Here is a 27,376-nt window from a genome sequence, read left to right as displayed (position 1 = left end):
CACAGGCTGCAACTATGCCCTTCACTCGACCCAGTCTATTAATTTGGAAATGCCTAAAGCCAAAACTGACAGCAGAAGAAAATCTTTCTGGGCTGTAGCTCCAAACTGCTGGAATAAGCTACCTGCTTCAGTAAAAATGCACAGCCACATGACTTCTCGTTCAGGAAATGCTAAACTTTCTGCAGAAAGTTAAAAAAAAAGTTTTAGAAGAAAATAAAACTAAATTCTCAAGTTTGTTTTTTTTTTTAAATTCAGAGTCTGTATATACTTGTCCTCTATTTACGTGTATACGACAATTATGCTAATATAAATGTTGGCCCTAGATTTCTTCCTTGTGTTAGACATATTGTAATTTATTGTCCTAATATATATTTGCTGATAAACTTCCGCTGCATCCAGATATACCAGAATTTCCCCCTGGGGACTATTGTCCTTACTCTCAAGAACCGAAGGAAAATGTGAATGGCTATCATATTTCATAATTAATATTAACGCCCACGAAGTCTATGAAAACGTTGTTTTCCTAACTCTAGTCTTGATATTTAACTCCCGTCTTTCACTTTTGCCTGTGTCCTGTAGAATACGGCTCTCAAAACCAAGTCGTGACCCCTGCAACATTTGCTACAAGTCTGATCTTCCACATTTTACACCACTAAAGAAATAAAGCCTCTATGGGTCTCATCCAAATGAAGTGTCTCCAAAACAAGGGCAAACCTATCACTAAACTCAGCAGGTGTCTGTGCATCTGGTGTTATTTGTTTTATACTTTCCCAAGCTATCAGCTTCTTCTACTTTTCTACAATTGCAATTTATTCTTTTGGATCTGGAAGATATTTCAGTCTTCAGGAGCCTCTATTGAAAGAAATATCCATAAGCCTTTGGCATCTAACACAGACTTTTATTTTATTTTTTAATGTTTATTCATTTATGAGAGAGAGACAGAGACAGAGACAGAGACAGAGACAGAGAAGGAGCAGGGGAGGGGCAGAGGGAGAGGGAGATACAGAATTTGAAGCAGGCTCCAGGCTCTGAGCCGTCAGCACAGAGCCTGATGCGGGGCTCGAACCCACAAACAACAAGATCATAACCTGAGCCAAAGTCAGACGCTTAACGGACTGAGCCACCCAGGCGCCCCAACACGAGACTTTTATAATAATACCTCATATTCTAGACAGAGAGCTAAATACTGTTCATAAGTTAGCTGGAAATAATAGTCAACCAAAATTGTTGTCCTCAATTTGAGGAGGACGAAGAAAGCTACAGGAGGGGGAGAAAAGGAGGTACAAAGGTATTAGAAACAATTTTACTTAGCACGAACACAGTTCCTAGTAGTATCCCTACCTCCTGCTTTGGCTTTTTCAAATCCAAATTCCCTACTGGCTCCCCATGTCTGCCCTTCTCTGTTCAGTTCACCCGGCAAGTCCCCATTGCTGGCAAGTCTCTGAGAAGCACTCACAGTCCTATAAGCTGCCTACAAATCCTACAAGTTGGGACCTACATAAAACTTCAATGGTCCCAACACTATGGGGAAGCCTGAAAGGTGCATCTCTCTCTTAGAGATTCCCTCTTTAAAGACTGCCAAATCTTGCTGAAAAAACCCTGTTTAAATGTAGTTAGCGGGCTTTCCTTGAGTTATTTGATTCCAGAGCTCTTGTATCAAGCAACAACCAAGGAACACAATTTGGGAGACCGGTCTCTTCCGGTGAAAGGACACATCACAACATGGTGGTCACAGCCCACCCTCCCCACTCGCCTCATCTTCCACACCCATCTGCCTTGCACTCTTGTCTTCGGCAACACTGAACTGCTATCCTCTGGTCCTCCCAGCAGCTTGGTTTCACGGCCAATGTTCTTCCAAGCTGCGTTTTCTACCTGGAATGTTCTGTCCCCATTCCCCGTGGCTACCTCTTCTAATTCAAAGCTTACCTCACCTGGCTTAGATATTCTTCAGTTCTTCCTGACAAGCTTTTGAGTAAGGACTCCCCCTGTGTTTCAATCCTGGCTCTGCCATTTACTAGCTGTGTGACTTTGGGCAGGTCACGTCACATCTTTGCCCCTCAGTATCTTCATCTACAAAATGAGAGTGAGAAATAAGACCTACTTCATGGGATTGTCCAGAAGATGGAATTATTCATACATAGGAACGGCTCAGAGCAGTGCCCTGAACACAGCAAGCGCTCAATGAGTGTCGTGAATGCTATGATTTTCCCATGCACGACACTATCATTGCACGCTGTATTGCCATCATCGCGTGTAATCTCTTTATGCATCTCTGTTCACCATCAAATTTTATGCAGCTTGAACACTGGGGCTGTAGTCTGTTCATTTTTTCCCATGCCTAGAGTCTAGCACACAGTAAGCATTCAATAAATATTAAATGATGAATTTGATACAATTATTCAAAGTTAAACTTAATGAAATATATTAAATCTATAGTGCACGTAAATATTCCATAATGCTAGAAAATCTCAGCTATTAATCCTGTGGCAAGCTCTCTGTAATCTGCGTATGGCAAAACTAATATCATAGGACAGATTCGGTTCACCATCATCTGGTTTAGAATGCTGAGTACAAATATGAGGAAGATGATGTTGTCCTCACCAATTGCCAGAGGAGATAAAATAAATGTATGAGACAATCTCTCTAGTCTCTTTCATCTGAAAAAGTCTGTGGTCCTATGATTGATGAGCCAGCACAGAACAGATTAGAAAGCCGAACAGTTAAGAGTCATTTTGTAGATGTCCTTCCACTTTGTGATAAGACAATAGCAGCGATTAATGCCTCCTATTTATTTCCTTCCTTAATTGGGAGTAATATGTTGTAAAAGAAAAAGGGAGAATAATAAAATACTTATTTTCAATCCTTTGTAGTTCTCTAGGCTTCAAATGGATCTTGTACTTAAAAAAAAGTATTGTATTAAATTATTTTTCAGGTGGTCATTAATTGGGTGGGATTTTTTCAGCTTTATTGAGGTAGAATTGATAAAATTATATATATTTAAGGTATAAAATGTGACAATTTAACACACATATTTTGTGAAGTGATTACCACAGTCAGGTTAATTAACATATCTATCAACTCACATGGTTAACTTTTTTGTTTCTTCGTTCATTTTTCGTGAGAACCCTTAAAGTCTACTGTCTTAGCAAATTTCAAGCACACAACACTTTATTATTAGTTATGGTCACCATGGTGCACATTTGGTCCCCAAAGCTTATTTTGTTATAACTGAAGTTTTGCACCCTTTGCCCAGCATCTCCCAACCCCCAGAGTAATCATTATTCTATTCTCTGTTTCTCTGAATTTGATTTTTTTAAAGATTCCATGTCTAAGTGAGATATAATATCTGTCTTTCTCCATCTGAGTATTTTCACTTGGCTTAATGTCCTCAAGCTTCATCCATGTTATTGCAAATGGCAGGATTTCCTTCATCCCCATGGTTGAATAATGGACACACACACACACACACACACACACATCTTCTTTATCCGTTCATCCATCAATGGACACGTAGGTTGTCCATTATCTTGGCTATTGTAAAACATGCTGTAATGAACGTGGGGGTGTAGATTATCTTTGAGATACTGATTTTGCTTTCTTTGGATATAGAGCCAGAAGTGGAATTGCTGGATCGTACGATAGGTCTATTTTTTTTTTCCTTTGGGGGGAACATTCCATACTGTTTTCCATATTGGCTGTTCCAGTTTATGTTCCCACCAACAGTGTGTACAAAGGTTCCCTTTTCTACAATATTTTGCCAATACTTGTTACCTGTTGTCTTCTATGAAAGCCATTTTAGTAATATCTCATTGCTGTGTTGACTTACATTTCCTTGATGATTTCATATATCTATTCATCATTTGTATACCTTTTTTTGGACAAATGTTTATTCAGGACTCTGGACCACTTTTATTCTAAATATTTTTTAAGGTATCTTCATTTTTCAGAGACAGAAACAGAGCGTGGGTCAGGGAGATGAAGAGAGAGAGGGAGACACAGATTCTGAAGCAGGCTCCAGGCTCAGAGCTGTCAGCACAGAGCCCAACGTGGGGCTCAAACTCAAGAACCATGAGATCATGACCTGAGCCGGTGTCGGATGCTTAACTGACTGAGCCACCCAGGCACCCCTAGAACGTTTTTAAATTGGGTTGTTTGTCTTCTTGCCATTGATTAATATAAGTTTCTTACACATTTTGGATATTAAGCCTTTATCATATGTATGGTTTGCAAATATCTTCTACTATTCCACATATTGCCTTTTCATTGTGTTGATTGTTTCCTTTGCTGTGCAGAAGTTTTTGTGGTTTGATGAAGCCCTATTTTTTTTTTTTCTTCTACTTTGTTGCCTATGCTTATGGCGTCACAGCAAAAAAGAAATCATTGCCAAGATCAATGTTAAGGAGATTTTGCCTTTTTTCTCCTAGGAGTTTTAAGGTTTCATTCAGTTCTTTCATGTAAGTCTTTTTTTTTTTTTTTCAGTGTATTTATTTATTTTTGAGAGAGAGAAAAAGTGAGTGCATGAGCAGGGCAGGGGCAGAGAGAGAGGGAGAAAGATAAACCCAAGTAGGCTCCTCACTGCCAGAGAAAAGCCTGATGCAGAGCTCTGTCTCATGACCATGATATCGTGATCTGAGATGAAACCAAGAGTCAGAGCTTAACAGACTGAGCCACCCACGTGCCCCTACATGTAAGTCTTTAATTCATTTTGAGTTAATTTTTGTCAATGGTGTAAGATAGGCGTCCAGTTTCATTCTTCTGCATGAGTATATAGGTATTGGTTTATGTCTAGGCTCTCTATTATATTCCCTTGGTCCATGTGTCTTTTTATGTCAATATCACACTATTCTCATTATTATAGCTTTGGAATTATAGTTTAAAATCAGAGTCTGTGATACTACTAGCTTTGTTCTGCTTTCTCAAGATGCTTTGGATTTTAGGATTGTTTCATGAATTTTGGAGTTGTTTTTCCATTTCTTTGAAAAATATCCATGGAATTTTGATAGACATTGCTTTGGAACTGTAGATTACTTTGTTTTTGTTTTTTTTTAAATATTTTTTTTAACGTTTATTTATTTTTGAGACAGAGAGAGACAGAGCATGAACAGGGGAGGGTCAGAGAGAGAGGGAGACACAGAATCCGAAACAGGCTCCAGGCTCTGAGCTGTCAGCACAGAGCCCGACGCGGGGCTCGAATTCACGGACCGTGAGATCATGACCTGAGCTGAAGTCGGACGCTTAACCGACAAGCCACCCAGGCGCTCCTACTTTGGGCAATATGGACATTTTAACAATATTAATTCTGCCCTTCCACCAACATGAGATATGTTTCCATTTATTTGTGTCTTCCCCAGTTTCCTTCATCTGTGTGCTACAGTTTACGCTGTACAGGTCTTTGACCTCCTTACTTAAATTCATACCTATGTATTTTATTCTTTGTGATGTTATGGTAGAGGAGATTGTTTTTGAAGTTTCTCTTTGTGATAGTTTGTTGCAAGTGTATAGAAACACAGCTGATTTTTGCATATTGATTTTATATCCTGCAAAATTGTCTGCTTCTGCTGATTAGTTCCAATAGTGCATTAGTGAACTCTTCAGTTTTTGTTATATGTAAAAGCATGTGATCTTCAAAAAGACAATTTTACTTCTTGTTTTATAATTTGGATGCCTTATTTTTGTCTTGACTATTTGCACTAGATAGAACTTGCAGTACTATGTTGAGTGAAAGTGGTGACATTGGCCATCCTTGTCTTGTTCCTGATCTAACTGTTGAGTATGATGTTACCTGTAGAATTGTCATATATGTCTTGTATTATGTTGAGGTACATTTTTCTATATATCTAATTTGTTGAGAGATTTTTATCATGAAAGTTAAATGATGTTTTTAATTTTTTTTAATGTTTATTATTTGTGAAAGAGAGAGAGAGAGAGAGAGAGAGAGAGACCAAGCAGGAAGGGGCAGAGAGAGAGGGAGGCACAGAATCGGAAGCAGGCTCCAGGCTCTGAGTTGTCAGCACAGAGCCCAACGCGGGGCTCGAACTCACAGACGGCGAGATCATGACCTGAGCTGTAGTCGGCCCCCCAACCGACTGAGCCACCCAGGTGTACCGAAAGTTAAATGATTTTTAATTTTGTGATATTAATTTTGCTAAATGCTGTTTTGCCTCTGTTGAGATTGTTATGTGATATTTATTCTTCATTCTTTTAAAGTATCATATTTATTGGTTTTCATATGTTAAAACACCTTGTGTCATAGAAATAAATCCCACTTGATCATGGTGTATGATCCTTTCCCTTTGCTGTTGAATTCTGTTTGCTAGTATTTTGTTGACAATTTTTGCATTCATATTCATTAAAGATATTGTATAGTTTTCTTATAGTATTCTTGTCTAATTTTGATATCAGGGTAATGTTAATCTCATAAAATAAGTTTGGAAGTGTTCCCTTTTATTTTTGGAAGAGTCTGAGAAGGATTGGCATTAATTCTTTAAATAATTGTAGAACTCACCATTACATGCTGGGCTTTTCTTTGTTAAGAGATCTTGATTATCAATTCAATCTCCTTGCTTATTATAGGTCTGTTCAGATTTTCTATTTCTTCATGAGTTAGTCTTGGTAGGTTGTACATTTCTGGGAATTTAACCATTTCTTCCAGGTTATCCAATTTCTTGGTGTATGACTGATCATACTAATCTCTTGTAGTTCTTTGTATTTCTGTGGTATCAGTTACAATGTCTCCACTTTCATTTCTGATTTTCCTTATTTGATTCTTCTCTCTCGTTTTGTTAGTCTAGCTAAAAGTTTATCAATTCTGTTTATCTTTTCAAAAAAGCAATTGTTAGGTTTTTTGTCTTTTCTATTGTTTTTCTGGCCTCTTTTTCATTCACTTCCACTCTCATCTTTGTTTTTTTCTCCCTTCTGCTAACTTTACATTTAGCTTGTTTTTCTTTCTCTAGTCTCTTGAGGTGAAAAGCCTGGTTGTTTACATGAGATCTTTCTGTAGTCCTAAGGTAGGCATTTATCACTATGAAGTTCTATCTTATTTTCATGGAGTAGACCACTAGGGTATCATTTAGTGTGCTAAAGCCATATACTACATTCTAAAGGGTGTCTTAATGATCTAAAAGAGTTCATGTTGACTCTCTAAATATCCCTAACCCTATATATAAAGGAGTGGGGTATAGTTGTCTTTGAAACTACCTTCCTATGTCACAATACACATGGTAAGTGGCCAATAATATTTAATACGTTATTTTTAAAATAAGGATTAAAATCAAATATGGAAAGTGGATTTTTTAAAAATTTTTTAACGTTTATTTCTTTTTGAGACAGAGAAAGACAGAGCCTGAATGGGGAAGGGTCAGAGAGAGAGGGAGACACAGAATCCGAATCAGGCTCCAGGCTCCGAGCTGTCAGCACAGAGCCCGACGTGGGGCTCCAACTCACGAACTGCGAGATCATGACCTGAGCCGAAGTTGGACGCTTCGGTTTGAATTCATTTAATTTAAAATAACTTCAGTGTATGTTTCTGAAGCCAGTTACCAGAAATTATATACATATATATATACATATACATATATATATACCTATGTATATAAACATTAAAAAACAAAATAAAATACATATTTATAATAATATGTATGTGTATATATACGTATATAAATATATATTTTATTTTTTTTTAATGTTTATTCTTTTTTTGAAAGAGACAGAGAGCAAGTGGGGGAGGGGCAGAGAGAGAGGGAGACACAGAATCCGAAGCAGTCTCCAGGCTCTGCATTGTCAGCCCAGAGCCTGGTGTGGGGCTTGAACCCACCAAACCATGAGTTGGTGACTTGAGTCAAAGTCGGACGCTTAAATGACTGAGCCACTCAGGCACCCCTATATATGTATACATCAATGTTGCATCGATGTTGCAGTATGAATTAATATCAAAATGGCAAACCCCCTTAAAGCAATGTTTTCATTGCTTAACAAGTATGAATTAACATAATTCTCATACCCACACTATTGTTGTCCCCATTTTAAAGATAAGAAAATGGAGGTATAAACTGTTAAAATGATCAGAAAATGGGGATATAAACTCAGATTGTCTTATTCCGGAACCTGTGTTCTCTCCTTTACATTGTACTCTGCCTTTGCATGACACTTTGGTCAGAGTTTTGCTTGGATTTTTGTGGATTAATAACCTGAATGATAGCACATAATCCCCAAAGATGTCTATGCAGTGGGAATTACTTCTATTTCTTGTTACCTACCAATCCATGATTCATTATCACTCATGTCTTCTACTTCCACTTGTTTCTTTCAGTAGATTGTTTTCAAACTTTGAACAACATTGTTCTTCATGTAAAAAGAAAATTGCCTCTGCCCCTTCCCCGTTCATGCTCTGTCTCTCTCTGTCTCAAAAATAAATAAACGTTAAAAAAAAAGAAAAAGAAAAAGAAAATTGCCTTGGGGTGCCTGGATGGCTCAGTCGGTTGAGCATCTAACTCTTGATTTTGGCTCAGGTCATGATCTCGTGATTTGTGAGGTCAAGCCCCATATCAGTGCACTATCAGTGCAGAGCCTTCTTGGGGATTCTCTCTCTGTCCCTCTCTGCCCATCTCCCCGCTCATGCGCTCTCTCTCTCAAAATAAATAAATAAACTTAAAAAATTAAGAAAAAAGAAAATCACTTTAATTTCATTCTTTAGGAAGCCTAACTTGATAAATCAATCCATGAATACTCTTTCTTTCTTCAAAAACACAACTAGTCAGAAACATACTTCCTTAAAACTTTAACAAGACCCAGCTTTCATAAGTAAGGGTTTTCCTGAGGCTAACTTAGAGAAGCATAAGAAACACATGTTTTTGTGTGCTTCTGTGTGGCTTCTACCATACTTTGGAATTAATTCCTAGAAAACTCACACAATATATACATTTTCTCTATTGTCATTAAGATCCAACACTGTAGGGGTGCCTGGGTGGCTTAGTCTGTTAAGCATCTGACTTCAGCTCAGGTCATGATCTCATGGTCTGTGAATTCGAGCCCTGCATCAGGCTGTGTGCTGACAGCTCGGAGCCTGGAGCCTGCTACGGATTTTGTGTCTTCCTCTCTCTCTCTGTGCACCCCCCCCACACACACACACACACTTGTATTCTGTCTCTCTCTCTCAAAACTAAATAAACATTAAAAAAATTTAAAAAAAAGATCCAGCATTGTACATTCTATGTGAAGTCTGCTTTCTATTGTGTCTATACTTTTGTTTTATTTTAGATCTAATTTCTCCAAACTTCAATGTTAGAATATTCAAGTAAACAGACGTATGTATTACCATACGTAAATGCTATTTCATTTCTGATAACCTACAAATAACTTATGAATACCATAGAACCATGCATATTTAAAGGATTCATCCCCAAAGATAGAAATTTGATATGTATGTGTATGTGTGCATATAGTAATGTGCTTAAGAATGAATTTTAAAACAGCACATTTTAAACTTTGCCTCATTCACAGTAATACTGGGAAGCATATATTAAATATTTTCAATAAGTCCATTAGCCTTAGTCCAATAGCCTCACCGGACTAAGAAGCTTTCAAAATGAAAAAGTGTAAAAGAACCGACCACATCTCAGAAGTAGGTAACACTCTGTTCTAAAAAAGCACAAATAATTAAATTTGACTGATAAAAGCCACTGTGGCTGCCTCAGTCATGGTATTTCAGGTCTTGACACTGTGATCACAAGCCCTGGATTGTATTTCCATTCACTTGGAAAATAAATACAATCTAAAATGTGAAGGTGATGGGAATAATTTGGTATTAGCTTAAAAAGTGGTGGGGGTGTCTGTCTGTTGATTTTGGCTCAGGTCATGATCTCATGGTAGGTGGGTCATTAGATCCAGCCCCCTACTGGGTTCTGTGCTGACAGTGGGGAGCCTGCATGGGATTCTCTCTCTCCCTCTCTCTCTCTCTGCCCCTCCCCTGTTTGTGATTTTTCTCTCTCCAGATAGATAAATAAATAAATAAACAAGTAAATAAATAAGCAAAAAGTTAAAAAATGAAAAAAAAGTTAAAAAATTAAAAAAAAATCTTGATTCTTTTTTGTTAAATTCACATTTTTTTTTTCTGATGAATAAAACAGTAAGTCATAAAGTTCTCAAATTTATTTTAATTTTTTAATGTTTATTTATTTTTGAGAGAGAGAGAGAATGAGCAGGGGAGGGACAGAGAGAGTAGACCCAGAATCTGAAGCAGGCTTCAGGCTCCCAGCTATCGGCACGGAGCCCGCTGCGGGGCTTGAACTCACGAACTGTGAGATCACGACCTGAGCGGAAGTCGGATGCTTAAGGGACTGAGCCACCCAGGAGCCCCTCAGATTTGTTTTAAACAGCCTGCTTTGAAAAAAATAAATAAATAAATAAATAAATAAATAAACAGCCTGCTTTGTCTAAATTACTCGTTACTCAGCTCTAATCCATTTGCTCCTAATAATAATGCATTTTAATCTACAATAAATTGTATCTGATATAATAAATATCATAGGTCTATTTCCTATGGTACCTGTGGAGCTATGCGCCCCTCTCCATGAATCCCGAGAGGCTGTCTGGCACGCACAACAGGTGCACATCCATTCGTTTGCTCATTGTCCTATTTGATACACATTGAAATTAGAAACGTTTCTTTCCTTTTGCTCTTAAGCGTCTGTCTCCTGAAGGCAGCCTCCGAAGGCAGTGAGCCACAGAACCTTCCATGATATCCTAACATGCTCTTCTGTTACCCTTACGGATGTCAAATGTCAAAACGGGAAAGCCGGGGATCCTGAGGCAACGTGGCAGGGTGACCTCAAAGGTCGGGACTGTGTGAAAGAGCGAGGCTAGCTGCAGGGGTGGGGTGATGCTAGGGGCAGGACTGTGTGAAGGGGTGGGGTAACGTGAAAGGCGGAGCTGCTTGAAGGGGCTGGTTGACCTGAAGGGGCCGGGTGATGTGACAAAGTGGCAAGGTTCTTAACCAGTGACGTCAACTGCTTTGTAGCAGAACACCAGAACTTTTGCACCACGCTTGGCGAACCCCTGCCCCCGGTCCTGGGAGCAGACACGACAGAGAACCTGTCTGAAACCCTCACAACTAGCGTGGTGACCTTGGGTCTCCTCGGCCTCGCTTAACAAGCTCATCAGATAAGGGTGACAGAAGGCACCTCAAAAATCTATTTATGTAACGAAATGAGATAAATGTAGAGAAACCGGCATTGGAGACCTACTGAGTAATCGTTGCTTCTTCCCTGCCCTTGCAGGAAACATTTATTTTTTTTTCTCATTTATTTCCTTTTTTTTTTCCCCCGAAAGAACAAAATGTACCATAAGCATAAACGAGGTAGGTTCGAAGCTTGACAGGGACTACTGTTCTGTGGCTGCATTGTGGCTGCTTGGGTCGGCTCCATTAACCCTGGGGGGTGCCGACTGTTCACCTATCTCCTCCTCTTGCTAACTCACCTTGCAGTCCGTTTTCTCTCCTCTGAGAGACAAAGAATCCTTGAGGGTCACTTTGACTGTTCCACCTCCATGCTCAAAAGCTACAAATATTGTCGTTGGCACCTTCGAATAGGATACCCTCGGAATGACTCTCAAGACTCCATCTGAGGGCCGATTAAGTGTCCACCTCACTGCTTCCCTGAGGGTCCTTTGTGTTCTCACCAAACCGCACTGCTCACCATTCTCTGAACATGGCCGCCATGTCTGTCCCTGCTTTGCCCAGGGGGGGTGCGCACAGCAGGTGGTGCCCTCACCCTTCTGCCTCCACCCAGGAAAACCTGCCTACTCTCAGGGCCTGCAGTTTGTCAGTTTGGTCAAATCTATTTTGATCAAGGTTCCTGTGATTCTTGGTAGTTTTGAATTGAAAAGTTTATAAATGCCATTAGGCCATCCCCATTTCACGTCAGGGATGAGGTAACTCATGTTCACACTCTGGAAGATTTTGAAACTTTTCCTGTTTCCTAACCCCCATAGCATTTTTAGGAAACCCACTACATATATTGAAGATGCTTGTACACGTGTCTTAGCTCCTGTTATGGACTGAATTGTGGCCTACCAAAATCCGTATGTTGCAGCCCTAACCCCCCGTGTGACTCTATGGGGAGACAAGGTCTCGAAACAGATAATTAAGACTAAATGAGGTCACAAGGGAAGCGACCTTACCAAAAGGACTGGTGTCCCTAGAAGAAAAGGAAGGGACACCAAGAACACCCCCATATAGAGAAAAGGTCCTATGAGAACACAGCGAGAAGGTAGCCCTTTGCACGCCAAGGAGAAAGGTCTCGGGAGAAAAGAACCCCACTGACACCTTAATTTTAGACTTCCAGCCTGAAGAAATGAAAGAAAATAAATTGCTGTTTTTTAGGCCTCTCAGTCTGTGGTCTTTTGTTATGGTAGCCTTAACAGACTAATATAGCTCCCCCATGAAATTAAAAGCTTCTTAGTAAGACAGTCTTAGAATCTCCCAGGGTTTTGGGGGTGTGGTTTAATAAATATGACAGCATTCTACCGGCCATGACTACTTTATACACACACACACACACACACACACAGTACTTTCGGGCCACCCACCAAGTCACATTTCCCCCCTTCTTTTCCTTCAAAGTACTGCTTGCTCATAATGACTTCACTTGGAAATAAATTATCCTCTAAATTAGAAATATATACCTTCCAAAATCTGAATGTCGATCTCTCTAGGCGAATTTCATCTCCATTTATGCTGTATAAGAAGGGGTAGATGCCCCACCGAGTGCCACGTTCATCTAGATAATGAACAAATATCGTTTGACTATAAATATAATATGAACCGCTTTGAAATGGCCCTCATTGTGGAGTTATTTGTTTTAAACAAGCCTTGTTCCAATGATGAGACATGTAAAAGTGGTGTGGTTTCAGATAGGGCAGAGAGACGCAATTTGTCATAGATTAAAATGTATTTATATTATTGCCAAATGGATTACCATTGGAGCAGAAGTGATGGAGTGAAGTAATTTAGAAAAATCTGGGTATTTAAAATAAATCTGAGAACTTTATGACCTATTATTTTATTCATAAAAAATCACATGTAAATTTAACCAAAAAAAATCAATATTTTTGAAAGGAAATAAATATCTCTAGCTCAGTCTGCCGCTCCTTTTATCCAAAATATTCCTTATTATCTTCATTGCTTGGATCACGTTTATTTCCTAAGTGAATGGGATTACATGGCTTGTGGTCACAGGTTTGGATTGGAAGTTCCATGACCAATATCATGTGTAACATATTCCTTTGGAATCCAAAGAGTTCCTGCATACGTTAATTCCCCCAACTCGTTTTAATTTTTTTATGTTTATTTATTATTTTTGAGAGCGAGAGAGACAGAGTGTGAGTGGGGGAGGTGCAGAGAGAGAAGGAGACACAGAATCGAAGCAGGCTCCAGGCTCTGAGCTGTCAGCACAGAGCCCAATGCGGGGGTTGAACCCATGGACCGTGAGATCATGACCTGAGCCAAAGTTGGATGCTTCACTGACTGAGCCATCCGGGTGCCCCTTCCCAACTCGTTTTAAATGCATGCCCTGTAGTTGGGCTGCAGCAACCTCATTAATGTGAAGTATTTCTTTTTTTTGGTGGGGAGGGGTTGGTGTGAGGGACACATTTCATTTAATAATTGCCACAAGGCCGTGCAGCCTTTTTAAGTAAACAGATTTGGTAATGACCTAGCTGGACTAGTTCTCAAATGGTAAAACAAACAACGACAAAACCCAAACAATTAAGGTATCCTCATTATTTCAACAATCCAAACCAACCTCCAACAAAAGAATTGAAGCTAATGTTTAAAAAACAGTAGTGTCTTTTCTATGCACTCTGGCCTTTCTCAGTGTTATAAAATATCCCCATGTTGACTTACTGTACATTGATTTTAATAGGCATTCTCTACAGAGCAATATGAATATCATTGGAAACTGTATAATACAATTTTCTACTCCTGAAATGCTATAGAAAACTGCACATTTTATACCGACATATGCCCCATCAATAATAGAGTTTTTATATCTTATTTGTAGCTATTGATCTCAACAGCATAATGAAAAATTGATTGCAGCAAGGCGCACCATTTCTTAAGTATAAATTTCAATGTCAAATTATTTTTATCTATGCTTCCCAATTATACATGAAACTTATACATTTATATATGTTTGCTTCTACAAAATTCCACCACAATAAATTAGAGATGACAAGAATCTACTGAGTCAATAGAAACCAGGTTTCTCTCACTAAAATATGATTCCAAAATTAAATACTCTGGTTTCATACTAGCTTCATTTCTTCATTATAAAGAGAATTAACGTCTTGATATATAGTATCACCTTCCCATGCAATTTAACAATTTGAAATGAGGTCTTAAATCTTTGGGGGTATGAGCACACACACACACACACACACACACACACACACACGCAGAGACACGCGCACACGGAAAACACACACACTCAGAAACCCATGCGCTCATTTAGTAGTCCATATGACACTGTACATGAGGTGCTTGTTTTTCGTTATGTCTTGAGACCTTCTTATTTTAGAAGGAATATTCTGCTCGGAAAGTCTACAGGTGTAAGGTCTGACAAGACATAAGAGGGGGCATCATCTCTGCTCACCAGCGGGGGTCCCCAAGTCTGACATCACAGACACAGAATGAATTCGGTCAAAATGCACAAATCTAAACAAAATCCGCAAACTTTCTACCCAGAGCGAAGAAGATCCCTACAGTCCTCCAGGAAGAAAGGGGTTCTGAAAATGAGAAAAACTCCTGTCTTATATTACTTTGTTTTATGTTATTTAAATGGAAACTATTGGTTAAAACGTTTTCCAAGTTTTTCTCTAAGATATGTTCATTGAAAAACAGAAGTATATTATTTAATGGAATTTGTTAATCTCAAAAAGGAAATGCAAAGCACACCTATTCCTCTGGTGTGCATTTTCCCTACGTTTACATGTAATAGTACCATGCTGTGCCCCACAAAGATCATCACCAAACCTCACTCACACTCACTCATAATTCAGTGTGGAGAATAATTTTGCCCTTTCAACCTTTTCCAATGAGTATACAACATCACTGAACCCATGATAGCTATTTGACCATGGGGTTTTATTATGGTTTAAATATTGTTATTTAAATCATGGTTTAAATATGACTTAAACAGTGTTATTATTTAAAACACAGATTTATTGAGATCTAACACACAGAACGTAAAACACACCTATTTATACATACAAGTCAATGGTTTCTAGTCTATTCATTCACAGCGTTGTGCAACTGTCACTGTAATCTAATTGTAGAACATTTTCATCATCCCTAAAAAAAAAAATCCTATCACTATACCCAGTCACTCTCCTTTGCTGGCTCTGGCAACCACTAAACTGCTTTCTATCTCTATGGCTTTGCCTCTTCTGGGCATTCATATGCATGGACTCATACAACACATGACCTTGTATTGGTAGCTCCTTTCATTAGTGTGTTTTCCAGATGCATCTGTGTTGTAGCATGTATTGGTACTTCATTCCTTTCTATGGAAGAGTGATATTTCGTTGTATGGGTATACTACGTTTTGTTTACCCATCTACCGGTTGACGGACATTTGGGTTGTTTCCACATTTTGGCCATTAAGAGTAATGCTTTTATAAACGTTAGTGTATCAGTTATATGCGGACAGGTGTTTTCATTTCTCTTGGGTATGTATCTAAGAATGGAGTTGCCAGGTCATATGGTAGCTGCTTACCTTTTGAGGAACAGTGAACTATTTTTGAAATGGCTACTCCACTTTACATTCCATTAGCAATGTCCCAGGATTCCAATTTCTCCACATTCTTCACAACAATCGGTGTTATATTTATGTTCTATTTATATTGAATGGTTTGCCGGTCAATGTGACTGTTGCGTATTGTGATTTGATTTGTATGTCCCTAATGACAAATAACGTTGATCATCTTTTCGTGTGTCTTCTTGGGAGAAAAATTCATTCAAATCCTTTTCCATTTTTCAATTGGGTTATATGTCTATTTATTGTAGAGCTGATCCAAGACTTTTTGTATACTTTTGATCCAAGCATCATCTTATCAGATATATGATTTTCAAACATTTTTTCCTATTGTATTTTCGTTAAATTTCAATGTCAGCCAACCTTTCAAATGTCTACAACTAAAAGTTCTACCATAGACAGTAGTAAACAAATATGGCAAACTCATACCAAATGGAGAGGAGTCTTCAGGTCTACATTAAAGAGGTGACTGCAATACATTTCAGATGATGGGAACTAGAAGGGAAGCCTGTACCGATACAGGATGAATTCCTGTTGTACTATCCCAATTTTCAATTTACTTAGCGAAAGCGTCAGAAAACTGTCAAGTGTCAAAGTCAGTAGCATGTCAACAAAAATCTGTGAAAGGGTGTAAGTAAATGAATAGTAGAGGAAAATGTGCAATATTAAAAACAAGAATCTTTAGAGGGAGGCTGAAATGCTATAGCAACTGAGTATGAGAAAAGTAGCAGATTTGACTGAGGGGAAGTCATAATTGTAACACTTTGCTATTGACAGATGGGGGCCCAGAAGGGAGCTTGGAGTCAAAACAGAGCACCAAACACAGGAATAACTTGTGAGAGAGCGGGTGAGATCAAATGCATGTTTATAAAAAGATAATTATTTTAGAAGAGGATCTAAATAAAGGTTCCTCAGCTGTGAAGGGTTCAAAGCAATAATTATTTTCATTCTCTTAATTTTTTCTGCAACTGACATTGATGGTCCAGTTGAGAGGAGCCACATTTTACTGCCTAATGGTACATTGCTCTCTGCACAAAATGACTATTCCACTGGGGGAGAGGGAAAACGAATGAAAAAGTCAAGTTCCATCTAGGATTGGAGCTGGAGCCTCATCACTCACTCATTTGTTCATTTCATAAGTGCCTGATAAATAATCTTACATATCTGGAACTTTGTTACATGCTGAGGATAAAATACTAACCAAAATATAGACCAAGCCCTCTAGCGGTTTATAGTTTACAAATAAGAACATAATTTTTCTGTGTGTAGCAAAATTGTATATCCGCAATGGCAAAAGCCTCCTTTTCTCTGAAGTCGTGGGGTTGCTAGATATCAAGGAGTCAGTTTTGATTGTCCAGAGGAAGTGTTTCAGGAGCATACAAAAGAAAAAATAAGAAGAATGTCCCCTTGGAGGTACAATGCAATTGTCTCTCATGGCTCTCTCCATTCTCCTTGCAAATAAACAAAATTCATGAGCTCTGAGATTTGGTTAGGAAGTGTGTATGCATATTGAGGAGAGGGGTGGGGAGGAAAATCCTTATTATTATGGCCCATTTCTTTACCATGACATCAAGGAAAAAGCTCACACTCTGAAGCCACATTGCCTTGGTTTAAATCTTGACTTTGCCACTTAGCAGATGTATGTATGACCTTTAGCAGGTAACTAAGTTTCTCTGTGCCTTAACATTTCCATTTGTAAAAAAAAAAAAGGGATAAAAATAGCACCCAGATTATAAAGTGATAGTGTGCTGAATGTAAATGAACATATAGAGTTTTGCAGAGAGGACCTGGATTCTAGAAAACACTCAAAAGATCTCTATTCAGATTGACCTCTACTGAGAGTTTTTCCAGGAACAGCCAAACAGGCATTGATGATGACACTTGTGTTTGGGGAAATAGTGAAACATGATGGGGACCAGGGGACTCTCTCTGTAAGAACTTTTATTGCACATTGACAAGGAAGAGTATTCACCACCAGTAACCTTAGGAAGAGGGCATCTGTGTTGCCAGGAGCAATTGCCAAGTGACGTTTGTGGAGGAACTGTTTTCCTTTTTTCATTCCACAAAAATGTCTTGACAGCCTATTCTGTGTCTCATTACCGCGCTTTACTTCTTCATGAAATGTGTGCTCATCTGGAATGATCTTACTTGTTTCTCTGTGCATTGTCTGCATTGTCTGTCTTCCCACAAGAAAATTTAAACCCTGTGGGTACGTCAGTGCCTGGGGTTCTATTCCCAGGGACTGTAATCCTGTGTGGCACGTTGTAGGAGGTCGGTAAATATTTTCTGAATGAACAAATGCACAGTGATGTGCTAGGACTGATTCACGGTCGCTTGCTCTATCAACTCACCTTCTGGATGGGAAGAAAATACGGGAACATGTACCCCCGGCTCAGGATTTGGTTAGGAAAACCCAGCATTTGCCCACCCTCTCACTGGAGACAAGCTGTCTCAGTTGCCCAAGAGTTTAATGCACTACACACGGAACACAATATTTCTGTTTTTGTTTTTGTGTGTGTTTTTTTCCTAGTTAGACTCATGTAACATCTGGACCCATATAGAGGCAAGCTATGCTTTACTAGGAAAATGTATAACTCAGATGTTTGGATTCTATGTGTATCAGTTTGAATATGCCTCTCCTTCTGTGGGGATGAAATTCTTAGTGCTAATGGCACTTACTAGAAAATTAACTTTACTACTCAATGACTAAGTTCATCTTGGCATTCCAATATCCAAGTGTTTTCCTTGACTTCTTAACAGAAAAAGAAGGGCAAAGTGTCAAAACCAGGTGCTTTCTCATACAATTTCTTTTACATCTTGATTTTTTAGGTTAAAAATAGAAAGGGAAAATGTTTAAAAAGTAGAGGAAAAGTTCATTTCTATGTCACTTGAAAGAAGAAAATACTGAAATACACATCCTTTATGTATGTCTGAAAGGTCCCCAAAAGTTGAGTTTCAACTTGGTTTTGTATATGTCATACGAGTGGAATCACACAGTATCCTTCCTGTGACTAGTTTATTTCACTTCACATAATGCCCCTGAAGTTTATCCAAGCAATCTCACATGGCAGGATCCCTTTCTTTTTTTAGGCTGAATAATATTCCTTTCTGTATCTAGACCACATTTTCTTCATCCATTCATCTGCTGACAGACGTTAAGGCTGTTTCCATATCTCGGCTATCGTGAGCGATGCTGCCGTGTAGAAGCAGAGAGTAGAAGGGGGTTTGCCAAGGGCTGGGGGGAAGGGGAAGATTCAGTTTTGCAACATGAGCAAATTCTAGAACTGTATAACATACTGCCTGTAATTAACAATACTGCGTTATATACTTAAAACATTAAGGGAGTAGATCTCGTGTTAAAGAAAAGCAGAATAACTTTGGTTTCTATATTATTCTGAAGAGGGTAGCTGGCTTTTCCTTTGGATCAAATTCTTGATGTGATTAGTAATTGCTCAGAAAAAAAATGAATACTCACTGCCAGGCATTGTCCTAAGCACTTCAAATCTAGTTTTGCAAACTTGAGTGGCAGATGGAACTATCATTCCCATTTTATGGTACGGAAACTACATCCAAAGATTAAATAAACTGCCTAAGATCCTACAGCTAGAAAGGTGGCATAGTTGGAATTTGAACTCGGGTAGTGTGAATATAAAATGGGTGTTCTATTTTTTTTTTAAGTTTATTTATTTATTTTGAGACAGGCAGAGAGAGAGTGAGTTAGGGAGGGAGGGGCAGAGAAAGGGAGAGATAGAATCCCAAGCAGGCTCTGTGCTGTCACAAACCTTGAGAGCATGACTCGAGTCAAGATCCAGAGTCAGACACTTAACTGACTGATCCACCCAGGTGCCCCTAAAATGGTTGTTCTAAAGCACTACACGATGATGCCTTTTGTTTTTTTTTATTTGTCCTTTTCTATTTGTTGACTAGAAAGACTTTTTTTCTTTCTGAGAGTGAGAGAGAGAGAGAGAGCAAATGGGGAGGGACAGCGAGAGAGGGAGACTGAGGATCTGAAGCAGGCTCTGTGCTGAGAGCAGAGAGTCAGATACAGGGCTCGAACTCATGAACTGTAAGATCACAGACCTGAGCTGAAGTCGGATGCTTAACCAACTGAACCACCCAGGTGTCCCTGAAGGACTTTTTAAAATCATTGCATCCATTCCCTGGTATATTTTTGTCTTTGCAGCCCTTTCTGGATATTTAAAATTAGCCAGAATGTAGAGGAACTTGGAAATTAGGCTACATGGCCAAAACTTGGGTTGGAATACTTGTCCAAACTGCCTGCCCTCTTGTTATGCCAATTCTCTGGGGCCTTCCCAGGATCCCATCTTTTCTTCCAGCCCCACCCCTGTAACCTAGAGTGTTGAGCTATAGATCCCTCAAAATCCCAACAGGACTTTCTTTCCCTGAGCTTCCAAAGTTCCAATCAAAGTATGCGACCATATCCAGTTTTGTCCTTTGCGAAATCTCCATGGTTCTACCAGACTCCTAGACATCTGGTAGCTTGACTACTTCTTTCAACCATGGACGTCCCCTGAAGAATATTCTGACTAACTTTGGAATCTTTTATCCTTTTTCCATCATCTCTTCATAATGTTTCCTGCGATTGCATCAGAAGAATGTGTAATGGAGAGCATTCTCATGATATAAAGGAAAGGGAGTTGTGTATCTGAATCAGACTTTCTGTAATTTTAGGGACTCTTCAGTTTTGCCCACACAAACTCTTCTCTTTCTAAGCCCTTTTCCCATAGCTCTACAGATGAGAGGCATTTTTTTTTTTTTTGCTTTCTTATTTATAACCATTCTGTTTTATTTTTTTCAGTGTTACTTGATATCTTTCTTCTCTTTTGGCCAGCTTCCTTGAGAAATTTCCCTTACTTACATGGTTCACCACAGGCCAAGACTAAGCTTTCCTGAACAACAACAACAAAAAGCAACAAAAAGAGAGCGAAAGAAAGAAAATGAAACTTCTTACTAAATGTTACCTTCTGATTATAGGAGAGTGTCTTCTTTCAAAATAAGTGGGGAACCTTCCTTGGAGAAAATTGGCATTACTACAAATTTGGAGAGCAATGCAGATCTGTGGGTCTGCTGTCCTTTATGGTACAATAATTAGCAGAGACCCTCTGCCATTCTTCACAAAAAATGAAAAGAGCATCACGGAGCAATTCTTGAAGAATATGAAGTATCTTCATTTCCCAATTGTTTTCTAAAAACATGAGTTCGAAGGGATGCTATTTTGGGGGGAAAAGTGGGGGGTACTTCAAATTAGATGTTATGGAAAACACTGAGCTAAAAAAAAACTCAATAAGCTCCTTTCGCTCAGTGACTTCTGTGAGCGTCTATCATGCTAATGTGCTCTGTAAATCTCCAAGAAGGGTAGGTTTTGACAAAGAATACCACATTTTCCAAGCTTATTTAATTGCAGATTATTAACTCAAAGGGTCATTTTGTGAAGCAGTGGTGCCCTTAAGACACTTTGGGAAACAAGTTTTGCCATTGGTTCAGACAAAAAAGAAGAAAGCTCTACCTATATTATTTCATTTTAGTTATTCAAATACTATTTCTAAGTTGTTTTTTTTTTTTTTTTTTTTTTTTGCCATCAAGCCTCTCTGAAAGGCAATGGACACTTACAGACCCATGATAGTCGATACTCAATTTCTTACGAGAATTTTGTCAACTCTGTCCACTACCTTACCTAGTACAACTTTTACACTGTTTCGTGAGAGAACTTTGCATTAGGTTACATCACCAAGAAAAGCAATGCACTTTAGCAATGTCATTTTCCCCCCAGTACATATTACTACTTCTGGGGCCCCTGGGTGATTCAGTTGGTTGTGTCCGACTCTTGATTTTGGCTCAGGTCAAGATCTCACAGTTAGTGATGAGAATGAGCATCGTGTGGGCATCCACTGGGTGAGGAACCTGCTTGGGATTCTCTCTCCTTCTCCTCTTGCCCTTCCCCCGCTCATGTACATGAGCTCTCTCTCTCTGTCTGTCTCTCAAAAATTACCAGTTCTATTTTCTTTTGTGCTATTTTAGATATAAATTTTGACTCATCTCTATTAGCCTTTTGGGACCTCAAACATTGATGTTCCTAGAATATTTGATACTTGCAGGGATTGGTTTTTAAAACATCTCCTTTTCCCATGGAAAAAAATGTCAGTGATAATGAATAATAATTATCGCATTTAGATGCTTTTAATTATCGCATTTAGATGCTTTCTTTAGCTTTAAAAATATCAATAATTTTAGGACAAGAAATTTTAAGTTTAAAGATATTCACATTCTGTAATAGTATACAAACTAAAATTTGTACTTATGAAACAAAAATATTACACCTTGTACTTCTCACCCTGCCTCACTGTTTTAGATTTGAAACACAAGTAAAAACTTGAAGCGTACTTCAGCATTGAATTAACCCAATTTCCATTTTATAAGTATTTTTATTTATTTATTTATATTTATTTATAAGTTATTTATATATTTATTTATAAGCTATTTATGTATTTATTTATAAGTTATTTATGTCTTTATTTATAAGTTACCTCCAAGACAATACTCCTTGGTGATGAGAAATAGAAAATGTTGATTTGAGGGGCGCCTGGGTGGCTCAGTCGGTTAAGCATCCGACTTCAGCTCAGGTCACGATCTCGCGGTCCGTGAGTTCGAGCCCCGCGTCGGGCTCTGGGCTGATGGCTCAGAGCCTGGAGCCTCCTTCTGATTCTGTGTCTCCCTCTCTCTCTGCCCCTCCCCTGTTCATGCTCTGTCTCTCTCTGTCCCAAAAATAAATAAACGTTAAAAACAATTAAAAAAAAAAAGAAAATGTTGATTTGAGCTGACATAGGTTATTAACACTTAACAGTAACTGCAACGATTGTTAGAACTCATATCAACTGATGACCTTGTTTTGTTATTGATTTTAAATTTTCCATAGAAAATTTTCCTTGCTATATGCATCTTAGGGAAGCCATTACTATCATGGTACCCTCTTTCCCCACTTCTGCTTGGAACCCCCCTGACCTCAGGATATTTATTATATGTACTAAATTTATTGAAGCTCTATGTAACTTTCATAGTGGTTTTTCCTTTTGCTCCAACTTGAATACTTACCTGTGGGGATTTATAAAAATGGTGTAAAGTCTTTTTGCTAAGTGGTATGGATTGAATTGTGCCCCCCCCCCCAAGCTCCTGTGTTGAAGTTCTAACCCTCAATACCTCAGAATGTAAAATGATTTAGAGATAGCATCTTTACAGAGGTAATCAAGTGAAAATGAGGTCATGAGGGTGTGCCTTCATCGAAGGTGACTGGTGTCCTTACAAAAAGGGGAAATTTGGACACAGACACAGTTGTGCATAGACAGAAGACAATGTAAAGAGACAGAGGAAGAAGACAAGCTGAAAAGAGAGGTCTGGAGGAAACCCTTCCTTCGTAACCCCCAGAAAGAACGAACAATGCTGAGCCCTTGATTTTGGACTTGCAGCCTTCAGATCTGTGAGAATACAGGTGTTTAAACCTGCCCCGACCCCAATCTATGGTACTTTGTCATGAAGCTCTACCAGACAAATGCACTAGATATAAGTATAGACAAAAATATGGAAGCCAATCATATAATGAACACAAATGTCTCACATCCAACATCAGTGGACCTCTCATTGTGGCTCTGCACTAATTCTCATGGTCCCCATCTCCTTTCTACCATCGATGTGGTCCTTGCACACAGCCATTGTGTGTTGGAGCCTCTGACTCCAAACTTGAGCCCCTGGCCTTCGGCACTTGATTTGGCTACAAATATTATTTTAAAAACCAAACAAACCGGAAAAGGAGGTACTTGATAATGTTAATATCACCCCCCCCCATATTTAAATCTGCCCATGTAGCTTTTTCTGTTTTAAGAGAAGTTCTTGCATATCAGAAGCCAAATCCAGATATCTCTACTGTAGAGCACGTACTCTTCATTCATAAATTCTCCTGTAATGCAGTCCGTTATCACTCCACTCTTCTGCTCCTAAAACATCTCAAACACCCTCCCACTCTCTTTTCTGTCAACACATAACAATACTCGAGTATTTTCTACCACTAAACAAATTGAAGAAAACAAAAACACAGGACTTATAATACTCCTCAGAGCAGAGTAGTTGAATTCCAGCGTTCTCACTCTACACAACTATAAAAGATAAACAAAATAATACATTTATATCCTGCAGGCTTTGAACAGTAATGAATGAAAGTCTGTGATCCTGGAGAGAAGGGAGGCCAACCAGGTGAGTCCCCCAGTATCCTGACTTTCTTCCTAGTAATATATACATTTTTTAATCACTGCATGAGCAAACAGAACCCAAGCAGAGAGTGGCAATCTTTCTGGGTGGAGAAAATGAAGCGTGGGAGAGTCATGCAATAGAAATCCACACACAATAACGCAACATGACAAAATGGATGAATCTCAAATCTACGATGTCAAAAGGAAGAACATGCAGGAAGAAATTACTTACTTTATGATTCCATTTGTATGAAGATCAAGAACAGCTAGAAGTATTTCATGAGGACGACAGAATTCAATATAGTACCTCTCAGGTGTATTCATGTGAAAAGGGTGTGGTCCCTGCTGGTCTGATGGGGAGCGGTATTTTTATCTATGTGGTCATTGTGTTGGTATATACAAAGGTGAAAGTATTATTAAACCGTAGGCAGTAGTCTGTACACGTAAGCCCCCATAAAACTCAATAATAAAAGAACTGAAGAAACAAGAAACAAGAAAAAAGAAAAGCTACCTTCATTCTTAATTCCCACATTATATATATGTCTCTTAACGTCACAGTCAAATTTTTATGAAGAGCTATACTTATTCCCAGTTGTCACTTAGGATTTCTCCAACCTAGGAGTACCTACCTTTGTCAGTCTGTTTGAACTATTCTTGTTACTAAACTCACTTATTGATGACCAAGTATAATGAATTGTGTTCACTTCTTTCCTGATTTTCTTAATGGTGACTCCATTCTTACGAAAACTGGTATCCTTTGATTTTCATGGGAACACTTTCTTGTGATTCTCTGCCAATCTTGAAATCCTTTTCTGCTCAAAACTTCCTTACCTGGCTTCTGCTCATTACTTAAACCAATGATTCTCAACCATGGCCGCACAATGAAATCATCTGGGGAGGCTTGACAAAATAATGATGCTGATGCCTGGATTCACCACAGATCAAATAAACTAGAATCTCTTGAGTTGGAATGTAGACTTCTTGAAATTAAAAATCCCCTAGACAATGCTAGTGAGCATCCAGAGATAAGAACTGTTATTTGAAATATTCATGTTCCCTAGACGTTCTGTCCTCTGAGTTCTTCTCTTCCTATAATAAGTGATCTCCTTGTGCAATCTCAACCTTGCCCATTGTATTAGAAAGGAAATGCTAGGTTCTTCTGTTATTTTCTGTTATGACAAACATACCCTATTTTTTTCAGTAGCGTAACAAGTGAACATCTGTCTTGCTAATATAAAGTCTTCTTGGATCTACTGACCCTCTAGGACAGCTCCCTTCAAAACAGTGATTTTAGAAATCCTAGTCACTTGAATTTTGTAACTATCCCACCTGTTGTAGAAGAGAAGTGAGCTGGAAGGTCATGCGCTGAATATTTTTAAAAAAATTATGTTTATTTAGTTTTGGCAGAGAGAGAGGGAGACACAGAATCTGAAGCTGGCTCCAGGCTCTGAGCTGCTACCACAGAGCCTGATGGGGGCTCAAACCCAGGAGCAGTGATATCACGACCTGCGTTGAAGTCGGATGCTCAACCAACTGAGCCACCCAGGTGACCGGATCATGCCCTAAATATTAAATGCTTCAACACGGAAGTGCCATACATCACTTCCACTCACAGCCCATTCGTCAGAAGTAGTTGCATGGGCCTCTCCAACTGGAAGAGCCTAGAGGATGTGGGGAGCACCTGCAAAATTGGTAATCAGTACATGTCTCTGTCACACTTGTTTCCCGCAACATTTTCTAAATGTATGTATGCAGTGTAGACGTCTCTCAATCACTTGCTCTGGGTTATATCATTGATGCTCTACCAGAAGACTTCACCTGGTTACTACAAGTAGTTCCTACTCTTATGTTCCAAAGAATCCTGATAGTCCTCCGCTGGTCCTCCCATCATAGTCTTGTGACACAGAGCAGATATTTACCTAGTTCTTCAATCCTGGGACTTACCACTTACCAAGCCATATCTGTTCTACCCTAGAAATACCTCTTTTTTCCTCCTTGCTCCTCTAGTCAGACTACCCCTATTTTGCCTCTAGTCCTCAATATACGTTTTCTGGACTGCTACAATGGCCTCCTTACCGGTTTTCTTTCAATATATCCTTTCACTAGTGACGGTGTGATTGCTCTTAAATAGAAAACCGATCATGTAATTCTTCTGTTAAAATTCTTTTCAACGGTGTTTAAAATTTACAGCATATTATGGAATAGCCTTGAGGCTAGTTTAAGTGGTTTACAGAGAACCCCTTTTGATTCTTCCTTCCCCATCCATTTATTAACTGAAGTGAGCACTCTTCATAATAGAATTTATAATAGAAAAAGAGGTCTGTATAATCAGATCCTGACAACATTAAAGGGGGGGATATTAAAACTAATACCACTGCCCCTTTCCTCTGTTCTTTCACAAGCAGAATGACTTAAGGATCTGGGCATTTTTTCCAGGGTGATGTGACTGATAATAGGTATGATGTAAAAACTGACCCTTGTTGGATCATCACTTAGGGATCCTGGGTCTTGTTTTCATAGATGAGCGGGAGTTCAAAGAGTTATCATCTGAAGAAACTCATTTATACTTCTATTGTTTATATTGCTCTATGCTCACTCTTCTTACCCAAAACAATCACACTTGTCTCTTTTGCACACTCAGACACAAGCCAGAGCTTATCCCATGTTGGTGTCTCCCCTCCTAACACCATCTCAGAGACTTGGAGGCAAGTTGAATTGATCCAGCATATTTCTGTAACCAGCGAGTGTTGGCTAGAAAAAACAAAAGTATTTCTAATGCACAGTGAGTGAAGAGAAATTTAATGAAACAAAATCTACCCTAGACATAGATTTCCTTTTTTTTTCTCTTTCTGTCTCTACAACTCTAAACTATCACGCAGAAGTGTGTTCCACATATGTAGACATACATACGTAAATGTATCTATGCACTTTATATAGACACACACGTTCATACATTCACAGAATCCCCTCTTCATCTTCCATTTTACTTGAGGTTATTAAGAACAAACTTTAAGGCATTTTGTATACACAGGATAGACTCCAAGCTGCCACATTTCTTGTTCTTCTGGCTCTTGTCTAGCCCCATCTCTCATCAAGGGCCAGTTACCAGTTTATTTTCTCTTAGCCAAAGTCATTGTTTGCTGCTCTGTCACAAAGGATCTGGGCCCTTGAGGTACTCTTCCTTTGCAGCTGGCACAGTGGTAAGCTGCGAATTAGTAGAGGTCACTGGAGGGACATTGCAGAAGTAGAGTTCTGCTTCCAGGTTCTGGTGTGCCCACGTGGCAGTAGGCTTTTGCTGTGGCAGCTCCCCCA

The sequence above is a fragment of the Panthera leo genome, chromosome A3 (assembly GCF_018350215.1).
Source record: "Panthera leo isolate Ple1 chromosome A3, P.leo_Ple1_pat1.1, whole genome shotgun sequence".
NCBI lineage: Eukaryota > Metazoa > Chordata > Mammalia > Carnivora > Felidae > Panthera > Panthera leo.
Note: the sequence above shows the minus strand (reverse complement) of the source record.